A 13,001-nucleotide genomic window follows, 5' to 3' on the forward strand; every position below is an offset into this window, starting at 1 on the left:
CAAGAGACATGTCTCCTCCTCTCATATTTATATGAGATCCAAATTTGCATTTGAAAATCATGAATATCAATGGCCATGATTATACATTTGCAAAAACAATCTTAGTTACTTTAACAATACCAATCACATTAGGTTCCCTGAAAGTTTACTTGAAATGAAATTTGCTTCAACAACTTGAAAAGAAATCTAACTATGTGGAAGTAGAAAACATGCAATAATACCTAATGTTCTTAATCAACATGCAAATCGCAACAATGAAAAAGAGAGCAATTTTGGTATTATCTTCGCAACAATTTCTCCAACACTTTTACAAATGAGAGCAAATGGCCTTATATAGGGGCCAAAAATACAACGTATGGTGGAGATCAAAACAAGATCAACGATCCAGATTGAATCCTAAAAGCCCTAATTAGGGTTGCCACCCCATCAGCCAATGAGAAGCTGCCACCTCATCAATGGACCAATGAAAAAAGTGCAAAAAGTGGCAACCAATGAGAAGGCACCAAAATGGTGGCCAATCAGAAATAGACACTTGTCCTATTCTAGAAGAAAGGGAAATTGCCACTTGGGCTTACACCAAATGATCTAATATAAATCTTTCCTTTTCTTTCATTTTCTTAGCTAAGGAAATGAACTTAGCTAGCCTTTCGTTAACTTCTTCCATAGGAGGACAAGTGTAATCGCCCTGAGTTCCATTGACTTCGCCACACTGCTCGCTGCTTGTAGTATCCTTTCGTGATCCTTCTCATATTCTTTCGCAAATCCGATAAAAGCATTGAGAGAGGAAAGGGTGTCCGAATGCTTTTTCTTGATAGCAACCTTTTCCAACTCATCCAACCTCAATCCAAAATCCGTCTCGTTGACATCCTCTTCTCTGATATCCTCAAAATCAAGTGCCACCCCAATGTCGCTCATCATGGTTGAAATAGAAGTGTTGATGCTTGGGCTGTGATGTGCAATTGCCTTTTGTATATCCTTTTATGGTGCCGCCATTGGTATTGGTTATTCGCCTCATTTTCGAGAAGAAGGGTGTTTTGGGCATCATATCCTCTTTGTCTTTCTTAGTGTTTATCCGCTTGGGATTCTTACTTGCACTAACATCCTCCATACTCGTTGCACTATTACGGGATGGTAGAGTGGTGGATCAGAAGGCAAGTAGAACCAAGGGAAGTAATCCTTAGACTAGAACAAAAGAAGGAAATCTACTTAAGGAACCCTTTCAACTCTAAATGATTTGAAATTACCTTTACCAATAGCCAAGGGGGGTTGTCCTTCCTTTAGTCTGTCCTTCATTTGTATCATGTCCACTGCACCGATATTGGTGTTGGTTATTCACTTCATTTTCGAGAAGAAGAGTGTTTTGGGCATCATATCCTCTTTGTCTTTCTTAGTGTTTGTCCGCTTGGGATTCTTACTTGCACTAACATCCTCCATACTCGTTGTCCTATTATAGGATGATAGAGTGGTGGGCCAGAAGCAAGTAGAACCAAGGGAAGCAATCCTTGGACTAGAACGAAAGAAGGATGTCAGCTTAAGGACCCCTTGCAACTCTAGATGATGAAAATTCACCTTAACCAATAATCGTACAACAACTTTTCAGAATTAGGACTAGACCTCAAGAACTTCAAATTCACTTGCAAATCAGAAATTTATCATGTAATTCACCTCCAAATAAAATTACCCAACCTAGGGAAAAAATCCCAGCTTTTTGCAAAAATCAGAATTTTATCTCTCACAAAATTCGGCTCCCACAAAATTCGGTCCCCACAAAATTCAGCTCCCACAAATTTCGGCCCCCACAATATTCGGCTTCCACAAATTTCGGCTCCCACAAATTTCGCCCTCCACAAAATTCGCCAAGGAAGAAGAGTGCAGATCTGCTCTTGCAAAATCGCCAACACCTTGAGAAGGAGAAGTGAGAAGTGAGGAGGAAAAGGGAGAGAGGCTTCCTCTGATACCCAACTTTCTTACTCTCTCCAAGCTAGCCGACTTGGACCCTGGGAGAAAGAAAAACAAATAATTAATGCAAAATTATGACCCACAATTAAATACTTAGCTAAATATTAATTTTGCCATGAGGAAAATTGCTTTTTTAAATTGCCAATTAGTTTCAATTTGCAAAAAGAAATTAAACAATGCCTTGGAGATGTTAAATGCTTCCATTTAATGAGGATTTAGTAATTAATACGTCATCAAAATCGGATTTTGGCTAATCAAAAGCTTTTTTTTCAATATTAAATTACCAATTTCATTAAATGGCAAAAAAGTTTTTAAGGCAATTTTAATCTATTAAAGCCAAATTTTGCAAATTTTTTTTCAAATCGATTTTGCTAGGCAATTATAGCATTTTAACACAAATAAAATTATTTCTCTAGAGCCTAAAAATCGATTTTGCAATTTGACTTCACCATCACAAAAATTAATTTTCTTCACCAAAAAATAATTAAGATTTTCCAAAAGACCAAATTTAACAAAAATTTCATTTTTTGAAAATTATCCAAATTAATACAATTATAGCCAAATTTTCAAAAGAAAATGTCTAAGTACACAATTCACAATTTTATCCTACCAAGTTGGAATTAACTTTGAAATTTGTTCGGCCTAAAGATAGAATTGGTGGCTCTAGAAAATCAGGTTAAAAATAAATTGGGTGAAAATAAGCTAAGTCTCTCCCATTGGCCTGAAAGTGTCCAAGGCGCAAAATTCTTGAAAAATCAAAATTGTTGGACAATCCAAAAATTCGCTAAGGCGATCAAAAAAAGGGGGTCCCCAAAATTTTGGGACGATGGTGTGAAAACCTCACAACAAATGCATGTGCGTGCACACACACGTATATATGACTTATTATTATTGTTACACACATATTTTTTATATCTTTTTTACTTTATATATATATATATATATACAGAAAAGACCATGTAATTACTCTTTATCCTTAATAGCATATATACGTAGCATCCTGTAATTCAGTTTCTAATTCAGATACCTTCAGTGTTATTTGCTATTACACTATGCTTATAGTATAGTCAATGACTTATTTAGAGTACCCATTATTTTTATACCATTATTTTATTCTTTCTGATCTCTTCCTTGTGAAGAGTAACAATTATTTTATTCTTTCTTATCAGTGCCTTCAATGGATAACAATAAACTCTTATAGCTGTGATTGGAGATGATGAGTTATGTTTCTCAATCACTGGACTTACAACAACCGATGCATCCAGTCATTGTATCCCTAGTTTGCATCCTTAACAAGTCAATGCATCTGTGTGAAGCACTGCCACATGATACTCAATAGTCGTTTTGACTAATCGAATAATTTGTGATAACTATTGATGTAACCCTTTGATGATGAAACATAATAGCATTAGCCATTTATTTGTACTTTGTGTTGGTGTTTATCACCATATTCATATTGTGGTTCTTATTTCTTATTTGTTGGCTTGTAACAACTGTAATGCAATGATGCCACGTGCATAACTTAGACTATCGTGAGAATCTCCTAGGCTTATTCATTACTTCATGACTTACGACTAATCAATATAGCATTGGCTGTATCAATCGCAGTATGTTCCAACTCAAGACTAATTGTTATTTGCTCATCTCTATATTCTAATAATTTGACACTAATGGTATTGAACAATATTTTATCCTTTGTCGGTTACTTTTCAATATTCGCTTCTCATATGAGCTGCTTCATGAGATTTCTTAGGGTGCTTGATCATTATATCTTCCAAGATAACACCTGATGTTTCTTGAATCACCATTTAGATAAGAGCAAGATTGATATTATATTCTTCTTGGGTCAACATCCAATTTTTCTGCTATTTCATCTCTCACAAAGGCTTCATAACATTGAGTTATAATGTGACATGACAGTTCTTCCCTCTCCAAAATTGTTTGCCCTCAAGCAAAATGGTCATAGAGACCTATTTATACTAAGTATAATACGAGCACTAGGGGATGTTGTGGCATTGAGATGGGTTTTCGGGATGGAAAAAAAGGGCTTCAATTTGGGGATGGTGGTGGCATGGTGGGGGAACATTGCCGTGGGCCAGGGAGTGGGGATGTTGTAATATACTATCATATAATACTTGAAATGATAGTTATGAAATGATGTATAATAGTATAAGAACTAATAAATTACAATACCAAATACTTGAACATAGCGAAATTGCAACATGAATATAAAAAATATCATAAAGATGAGTACAATGAGTAGCATATCAATATAAGTGCAAAATCATGCACATACATTCATAAATAGCATATGTAGCATGTGTGTGTAACACTGACCTTTACGGTAGCCAACAAACCCCCTTTCTATTACAAGTGCTGCAATTGCAATGTTTCCTTGTGGAAAACCTCAACGGCAAGATGGTGGCACAAAGTTGGTGATGGGGGGACTCAGGAATGCCAAGTCCTTGATGGAGGGACTTCCCCAACCTAGGTGTGTGGGGGTATTTGGAGGGTGTACGAGTCCTTGTGTGGTACTCTTTATACTACTCTTTCCATCGCTCTACTTTGATATTACCATATATGTTTTCTCCCTTGTTATGATTTGATAGTAAAGACTTGGCAAAGGTTAACTTGGACAAGTTTCAGTTGTCTTTTAAAACAGTTGTAAATATTTCATACTAGAAATACAATCTGAAAACACTTCAGATATAAGGCATGCACATTTATAAAGCAATTGTGCTAAACAACTCAAACAAAGACGAAACATATAATTCATTGAAGATATGAAGTATATCCATGAATACACATGAAACCTACACACAAGGCATGCAGAGCGAGAATACATATATTATGGGTTGTAAGTATGAAAACACATAAGGCATAAGTCATGCACATTAAGACAAGAATCATGCACTTAATGCGTGAATTGCATATCAGAGAACATATGGATTGTATCCATTATACATCCAGTTAAGGTAAAAGGCATATACATGGGTGCATGTAGTGTGTAAATCATAAATTTATTTAAATCAAAGTATACATATCCATAAGCATAAAGCTTCGAAAATACACATTGATTCACCTAAGTCATGGAAATATATGTAGTACATAAGTATGAATTCTTTTAACTCATGCAACATACACGTAAATACTAGTATCACACAAATTTAATGAAGTCAGGAAGAACATATGTGAATACAGTGTACACACAACACATAAAGCATGAAGTCGAGTGTTTGAATAATATCTCCGGATATCTATTTTATTTGTCTTTTAATTGTCAGTATTGTGTATCTTGTAAATTTTAGAATGTTTCTAATAATGTTATCTTTGTAAACTATATAACGAGCATTTTGCTTATTCTTTAAAGCCATTCAATATTTTACCAAATAGTCTGTCTAATATGGAGTCTACGCTTTCTGTCTAATATGGTTTTAGAGCAGAATTTGTAGATTGTTTTTTGAAATTTTTATTTTCAAAAGATTTTAGTAAAGATTTTTCAAAAGACTATTCTGAGGGAGTTCGTGGGCCTGCTTTTAGGAAAATAATTTCCTATCCACGTCCATGCTAGTTTGTTCTACTCCTGTGGATTTATTTTTGACCAATCTACATACATCTACGACAACGAGGGGTTTGTTTCTTGATTGATATAGGGAAAACTAGAGCAAAGTCCCAACAGAGGACATTGCACCATTATGATATATGATGTGTTTTTTTGTCAACATGATTAATTCAAATTGTGTAGGCTGAATATGGCATGATTTGACGACTTTTCCTCTAAAATTTGTTCCTTTGCATTGCAATTACTGTTTTTATAGTCTTGATACTCATTTTATATATACAGATATAAAGTATACCTACCATTCAGTCTCCTGAATTTCATACATGGTATTTTGAAGATATAGGTGCATCCAACAGTATATAATTGTTGACAACAATGTTTTCTTAAATATTTTTACTAAATAAAATAAAACGTATCCTAGTTTTGGAAAAAAAAATGAAGCACTGAATTATTTGTAGTCAATTTAAGGGCCATGGTTGCTACAACTTAGCCATCTTCTTGGATTGTGCATCAGAGCCTGCTCCCCTTTCAAAAGTCCAGAGGAATATCAGTTTACATTGCATATTGTTTAGAGTAGTGAAATTCATGAGCATATCCCTGTTTTCTATTGATGTTTATCCCAGAATAATGATAAACAACAATAAAAGAAAAATAAGTACAAGAGACACAAGACATTTATCTTGGGAAAACCCTTCAAGCTTGAAGGAATATCTCTTTTATTGATGATAAAATTCAAATTCAATGATTTCACTTGATACACAAACAAATCTTATGAATATATATAATTTAGAGACTCTTCATATCACAACTGAAGGTCTCTTCAATTTTCAATGCATGCCTCTTCGCATGACGCATGTCTCTTCATATAATATAATCTCAAAATATTATCCTGAATAACTTTTCCAGCTGTTGGCACAATATAGAGGTATTTTCCAGTGCAACTCGGGTGTGCGCACCCGGGTCAAAACCCAAAAACACTTGGTGCACGTACGCACTTGGTGCGGGTGCGTCGTGCACTTGAGTACCCCTTGAAATATTCCTAAACAAATATTTACTTGATTTCTTCTCAGAATAGCATTTAGATCATAAAAACATGAAATTGTGTCATAGATAAACCGACAATGTAAACCATAGGAAATAATCCAATTGATAGTTATCTAGTTGTTTCCTCAAAACTGATATTCAAAACTTAAACCAAAGGCATATGAATTACGAACAGTAATAGAAAACCAGTAGATTCTCCAATAAATATAAACCCGTTCTTTTCAGAATAATGTTCAGGATTTCAAGCATATAGAAATGCATTACAGACCCACAATGATAAAACCAAAAAACTCTCATACAACTCCGTAAACACGTTATTGCATTATACAACAACAATACAATAACCAGTACAAAAACCCAATCTTAAATATATATTAACATTCAGATTGGAATACTAGAATAAGAACCTGTAAGCGCGAATGAAACACTTGAATTGATGTCTTCTAGACAATGGATTTGTGACCACTATCTGCCGGCATGAGGGGCTACGTCCTCACACTAGCTGAAAGCTTTAGCTTTTTGAATAACTCTCACAAGAGAGAAAATTGAAACTGAATCATAAATCAAGCATGCCTAGGAATGAGCCTCTTTCCCTCTTAATACACAAACTAAGACTCTTCAACTCCCTTCTGGCTTTCATCCTATTCCCATGTAGCTTTTCAACTTTCCCTTAGCATTTCGTCTTATTCCTCCTTGACCTTTTGCCCTCTTTATAACATTAATTGGCCTTTTAATAATTTGAGTCTACGCTCTTAGTCAATTTTAACATTATATAAAATAAGACTTCAATATTTCTAAAGTCCCTAAAAGGGGACATTACAAATCTCCTCTCCTTAAAATTGCTTGTCCTCAAGCAATCAGTACCAAGATCCCATACGAGTCTGCAGGTAGCCCTGTAGCCCAAATTGAAAACAATTTCGGCCACATTGCGAAGCAAGATGTCACTCTGCAATCTATCTCTCAACCAGATCCTTGGATCCCATATAACTCTCTGAAAAAACTCTATACCTGTAAACTGAACAACTCTGATCACCATTGTATCCAACCTCAAACTAAATCGAATTACGACAAGGTCCTCAACAAGCCAAAAATACATATGATCAGCACCTGGATCCCAAACCCTATTGTCATAATCAACCAATATGATAAGATAGAAATGTATTAGTGAACTATACATAACCCAGTAGATGATGACAACCCGCCCTAAATAGAAGATGTAATAAACAAGCCGCTCAAAAATTGAGAGTAACACCTTGGGTGCATCAAATACCGTACTGTCATCATCAAATTGGAGAACCTTCTGGTACATAGGTACTATGAATAAGAATGAAGTTGAAAGAGCATTCCCTATGACCAACACCTAAACTCTCCTCAATACTACACCAAAAACTATCCAAAGGCTGATGTAAATAGTCCAACCAACTCCTATATGGCGTGAAATCAAGAACCCTATGTGGACTGATCCAATGATGCACAACCATAGTCAAATCACCACTCCCATCCTATGACCAGGTTTCGCTATTAAGAATTGTAGCTTGATTCAAATTTCTTAAGTCAAGATCATCTTCTTCCTGGAGTCCAAGAGGAACTCTCTCCTCAACCTTAAAAAGTGGGTTATCGGAAATCCAAACAGCATCTACCTCAAACAAAGGGTTGTCTATAAGCTGAATGTGTTTTGAAGTTTTGGAACTTGATCGCTTGGGGCAACTATCCAAAACATATGTCTGCTGAATGCTATCAAGTTCATCAATTACCTCTAGGAAAATTCCTGCCTCTCTTTGTCCTTCTGTTCTTGAGAGTGATTCGTGATCCTAATCTGATTTTCTGCTTCCTGAAGGGAAAATCAAGCATCATTTAATCCCTCCTGGGTTTCCTTAAACTCTCTATTGAGCTCCTTAATCTCATTCCTTTCTTTATTCAACTGATCAGCATGTGTTTCAGCAACTTTAAGAATGTTATCCCTATCGGAAAGCAAATACAAATAATTTGATTTCATAGTTTCAAGAGTTGTTTTGATTACTTGCAAGTCAGAAACAAACCATTCTTCTCCCACTTCCTTTTGAACTTTCATGTAGAGATCCTCAACCATCTTGTGAGAGCTGTCATAACGTACCAAAGATCCCACAACCATTTCTTTGTTAACCTTCAATTGGTTTCTAAATGCATGCATTTCATTATCATGTTGATATAGCTCATCGTCTTGTAGTGTCATCTTGGATTTTTCCTCTGAATTCCTGTCATGGGCGTAGGAAATATATGGTTCATCACACAAAAAATCCAACCTGCTATTACCTTGTGTGCAACCGACCTCATCCACTTGCTTGACAAAGCTAATCTCCAAATCACCAACGTAGAAACTTGCACTCTGTGTCACCTCTTTTACGTGATCACCAGAAGGCTGCAAATCAATGGGGGTTAACTGCTCTTTTTTTTCAAGGTCCCCTGCTAGATGATTTTGATCTGCTGTAAATTCTTCATATATAGTTTTCCACTGGTCTTTTGCAAGGAGATCTCAAGCTAATTCAAAAAACTTCTTTTTTGTGAAATTGGTCTTATTTTGGAGTTTTGGATGGAAATCCATGAAATCACTGAAAGCTAATTCTTTTTGAATCTTCGGAGGGAGTTTTTTGTATTCATCATACATAATAAGTACCTCTATTATGAGATACCATTTCTGATTTTTGATTTGCTAAACACTTGCCATGACTAATGAAGCATCTTCATTCTTTTCCGAAATATTCTCCAAATTTAAGGAAATTGCTCTCTTTTCTAGTTTTGCTTCATAGTTTCGCATTTTCACTATATCTAGTTTCTGAAAAAGTTTCACTTGTTTTGTTGTTAGTCTTCTTTTTGATAATAAGTTGAATAGCCCCTGCTCAGCTCATACAATTTGCAAGCTGATTATCAACTTCAGCTAACTCTTCCTTTGTTGTTTGTGCCTATTCTGAATAGGTGACTAATAATACCAATGCAATATAATGTGACCCCCAAGTATATGCTCAAACTATTGCAAGACAAGTCTACCAATAGGCATTTAATCAAGCACTTGAGTCAATATACCATTCAATGCAAGCTACTCTTTTCCCGTGGTATTTCTGTCAAACACTTTGCATAGATCCGAGAATTGATTTAGGTTTCACTCACCATTAAAGACATACATAAATCTTATTGCATAAGAAAGGTTGTAAAGCTAAGTGAATAACCATTCACCATGAAATCCTTTTATGAGCACCACATGTCAAACTTCAACCTGTGATAATGCTCATCGTGGAATATAATGGAGAGGTGACCAATGATACACTAGGCCTGTGTTGGACGTTGAAGGATATTACTGCTTTAGTCTGAAAAATTCAAAGTAGTGTTTGCCGATGATTCAATTGGAGATCTAGCAACAACAAGTACTATGCTGAAGCTGATATTATATTGCAACCTATAGCAACTGTACTTTTTTCTTCTTACTATTGTGTGCTTGTTTACTATAAGTTCCCTTGCACTTTGTTCTAGAAACATTGATGTGCCATTCCATAGTCAACACTCCCTCTATAAAGGAAAGAATACAAGGACTCATTCTGCTGCCTGACACCTAGCTCGGTGGTTGCAACTGCGCCAAGATAGTTAATTCATATGCCCAGACATTTATCTTCCTCAGCTATCCAAATTCTGAGTTTGCCACTTTGTCACCTGTCTTCCAAACCGACTCCTGTAGTGTCGATTCTCCCAAATTTTCCAACAGGACTATAGTGCATTATTTTCCTTCCAATATTCTAACAAAGAATGTTTGTTCCAACTCAAATGCCTGCAAGGATAATAACCAGCGAAGATTCATTTAGGTTTTCTGATATCCTTCAGAGTTCGTGCGGTGCAACTCACAAAAACTCCGATTCCAATTTTTCACTCTCGACGGTGGCCATAATTGGTTCCTATATTTATCTTTGATGCGTAAGATCCACAAACTTGACTTCAGTTTTGGAAGATTGCAGAATTCTAACAGTGTGTAGAAGCTTGATATATTGCCTCCTGAATACAAATTCCTCCACGGCAATGATAAAATTTACAACCTAAAATTTTAGCTTCCAAAAAACAAGCTTTTCATAAATGACGATTAAGTCACTTCTGCATACTACGTGTGCTTCCTGTAGAATGACCTCCGAAGCTGACTGAATTACTCAAAGGTGAGTTTGGAATAACTCTTTTGTAATGATAGTTAAATGCTACTGCCTCCAGACGACTTCTCATGATGCTAGCAATAAGACATTACTGCTGCACCCACTGACACTTGTTACTTCCTAAATATTTGTCCCCTTCGAATAATCTGCCTTTAGGAATATTTGTCAATAAATGTCACTTGTTACTTTATTCCTTTTATGGTGAATGATATCCTTCCGTCAATACTTTATATTAAACTGCCACTTGCTTTATTTCCAGTTCTTGAACTACACTCGGCAACTCACAATTTTGAATTTTGAATATGTAACAACAAGTGTATGACGTTTCTTCTCGCACAAACCCAACTAATGGTAACGGTGTGCGTTACTAAGCTCTGTCTTCAATGTCTTCATGTTATTATTGAGTGCTCAGATATACCACGACTCAATTTATTTTCAAACATTAGGAAGCAATAATACTCCACCTTCTGTATTGCAGTTTCAATCCCATCGACTGGATATTGCTCCAACTTCCTTGCTTAGTTCTCGTGATTCTCTGAGAAAGCTTGATTAATCACCCAACGCCTCTCCCGAGCTACGTCATTCACGTTTCGACCAAATACATGAAACTCTGCTCTTCGTTGAGTTGCTTAAAGGAAACAAACTTCATAATCAAAATTTCCTTCTATCTGATTATATTGGAAGATATGCTTGGTTAAAGATTTTCTGGATTCTTTGTTCCAGCTTCTGTCATCAGTTCCTATGTCGTGCATGACTTGTATCTGCTCGACATAGTTACAATAGGCCTTCTACATTGGTCTCTACTTCTCTTTGCTTCCGGCCCAATCCTGAGATCTCTGCCTTGCCAATTTGCCTCCATAATTACCTGGAAGTCATGTGGCCCTCAACCCAACCCTTCTTCAACTGGTATAGATCTCGCCTTTCCCCTAATACGGCTATGGTGTATATCATCTTGCCATTACTAGTATCCATAGATGCTACAACTACCCAATTGAATGCAAAATGACATTCACCGGTGTTAATACCCTATACTAGGCTGTACCTGTCTTGGCCAATGAATCCTCAATCACTCTTCTTCTTGACCTGGAACTCCAAATTGTTGTATACTGTTAAGAAGAGCTGTCTATCACCAGAATGGCTTATCCATGGCTATGTAGTAACCAATCCCTTGCTTGTTTAGCAGCTTATATTTGATGCTACTGACCTGTGTGCTGCTGCTAGTAAAGTCGTCTATCTTTAGTTATCTATTTCTTTCCTCCTGTTGTCGAAACTCCACCTTGTTTCAGATGTTGTAACTATTCAGAGATGTTTTAAAAGCATTCAATACAACCTAAGGGAACAACTTATTTAAATTTTTTTTCAGGTTGACTACTGAAATCTTTCTTCCTAAATAGACTTCACAGATGGCAGGATGTCTAAGCTCTAATACCACTGAAATATCCCTAACCAGATATTTACTTGGTTTCTTCTTGGAATAGCATTTAGATCGTAAAAACATGAAATCGTATCATAGATAAACTGGCAATGTAAACCACAGGAAATAATCCAACTGATAGTTTTCTAGTTGTTTCCTCAAAACTGATATTCAAAACTTCAACCAAAGGCACATGAATTACGAACAGCAATAGAAAACCAATAGATTCTCCAATAAATATAAACTTGTTCTTTTCAGAATAATGTTCAGGATTTCAAGCATATAGAAATGCATTACAGACCCACAATGATAAAACCAGAAAACTCTCATACAACTCCGTAAACACGTTATTGCATTATACAACAACAATACAATAACTAGTACAAAAACCCAATCTTAAATACAGATTAACACTTAGATTGGAATACTAGAATAAGAACCTATAAGCGCGAATGAAACACCTGAATTGATGTCTCCTGGACAATGGGTTTGCGTCCATTGTTTGCCGGCACGAGGGGCTACATCCTCATACTAGCTAAAAGCTGAAGCTTTCTGAATAACTCTCACAAGAGAGAAAACTGAAACTGAATCATAAATCAAGCATGCCTAGCAATGAGCCTCTTTCCCTCGTAATACACAAACTAAGACTCTTCGACTCCCCTCTAGTTTTCGTCCTATTCCCTTGTGACTCTTCAACTTGCCTCTGGCATTTCGTCTTATTCCTCCTTGACCTTTTGCCCTCTTTATAACATTAATTGACCTTTTTAATAATTTGAGTCTACGCTCTTAGTCAATTATAACATTATATAAAATAAGACTTCAATATTTCTAATGTCCCAAAAAGGGGACATTACAC

The 13,001-nt window shown here is 35.9% G+C and overlaps 1 protein-coding gene across 1 annotated transcript in view; it reads left to right on the forward strand.

Moving 5' to 3' along the window:
- Positions 1-13,001, forward strand: part of LOC149529479 (uncharacterized) — a 63,950-nt gene that overhangs the window by 18,744 nt on the left and 32,205 nt on the right. The gene's annotated exons all lie outside the window — the stretch shown is intronic.

This window comes from Cupressus sempervirens, chromosome 11, assembly GCF_028749045.1.
Source record: "Cupressus sempervirens isolate cs-2001-9-10 chromosome 11, ASM2874904v1, whole genome shotgun sequence".
NCBI classification, from domain to species: Eukaryota; Viridiplantae; Streptophyta; class Pinopsida; order Cupressales; family Cupressaceae; genus Cupressus; species Cupressus sempervirens.